We start from the raw sequence: 1573 nt of genomic DNA, 5'->3' as shown, positions 1-1573 counted from the left end.
TGTCATATTGACTAGATCGTGATAATGCGTCCAGGCCCGAGACAGAAGCGAAATTTTAGTGCACATTGGTTACTGGGGCACATCTGATAGGTCTGTCTGAGCGTTTGATACGCGGTGCTTTCTGGCTGAAGAACTTTCGATTTCAAGGTTTCTTTTCTTTTTCTTTCTGTGTGTGTGTGTGTGTTTCTAACTTTCCCGCCAGCACTAAATGAGCGTTATTGTCTCTCGAAGTGCTTCTTTTTTTTTTCTAACAAATCGCTTGTAGATCCCATTTCTACCTGTCTGTCGTGTTTTTAACACACACACACACACACACACTAAATGACCGTTTTAGTCTGTGTCGATGTGCTTCTCTTTACTCAAATAAACCTATACATGTACCTTTTCTTTCACTTTGTTGATTTTGTCGCTGCATCTCTTCCATTCCCACGTGTAAAATTTTCCGCCTGCTTCTCTTTTCTCTAACACCAAGTCGTTCCCCTTCCCTCCCCCATCGTGTCCTAACCGGGTGCTAATAATAGATTCCTCTGTTCCTCCGTGAAAGGCGGTTTCAGTTTCACTTTAATGATTTCTAAAATTTTTAAAAATGTGTTTTCTAAAGTGTTTCATAAACCTGTTTTCAGGTTACCGGTGTACCTGTTTTTCACGCGCTGTGCACCTCGGTTTTGTTTTGCTTTTCTTCCCTCCACAGTAGGCTACCACATGCGGGTTTCCGTACTGCTCGCTGTGCCATATAGTTAGAATGAATATTTTTATTTAGCAACTATCTGCATTACGTTATTATACGTGTGTATCATTTTCACCACGTACGCATGAATTGCTAAAGTGTTTCCTTTATTGGGCGTCTGTGGAAATTGCTCCACTGCTCTTTGAGTTTTGTTGTCTACCATTGTTCTTCATGAATATCTATTAATTTTTTTTTCTTTTCAAATAAGAATGTGTGGGTTGCCGGATGCTTGATTCTACCAGCGTCAACTCTTACACCGTCCCGTCCCATCCTCTCCTCCTCCCTCCCACTCCTTCTCCTCCTCCTCCTCCTCTTTCACCTCGTTCCAAGGACAGACTAAGTAAACAACATTCCAATACGCTGTGAATTAATAGGTAAACCCATTCCCTGTAAACAACCTCTTGTGTGGAGACATAAGCCCTCGACGACCATCAAAACATGGAAACTATTTGACAAGAAATGAAAAATGCCTACCACTCAGGACATTTCCAGGTCGACTAATCCCCTCAGAGGCTTATGTTGTGCAAGTTGCACTCAAGGATTATACAGAAGATCAAAGGCCAAGATAGATTGTAAGTAAAAAAACTCGTGAAGAGAAAGCTGTTAAATATGATTCTCTTTCAGGACAAGGCTTCAAAACGATTGATATAATAATATTAATAATATTTATGATATTTGTTGCAGCTTGGATTAAATTATATTATAATAAAATCAGAGAAAAATGGGAAACCAAAGGTGAATGTGTTTTAGATTAATGCTGTTTCGAACACGGTCGATAGGGTTTTTTCCCCAGCTGAATATAATATTGAATAAATGTTTATGGAAATTGTTGAAAAGTGGATGAGT

The sequence above is a fragment of the Aplysia californica genome, unplaced genomic scaffold (assembly GCF_000002075.1).
Source record: "Aplysia californica isolate F4 #8 unplaced genomic scaffold, AplCal3.0 scaffold00931, whole genome shotgun sequence".
NCBI lineage: Eukaryota > Metazoa > Mollusca > Gastropoda > Aplysiida > Aplysiidae > Aplysia > Aplysia californica.
This window is presented reverse-complemented; position numbering follows the sequence as displayed.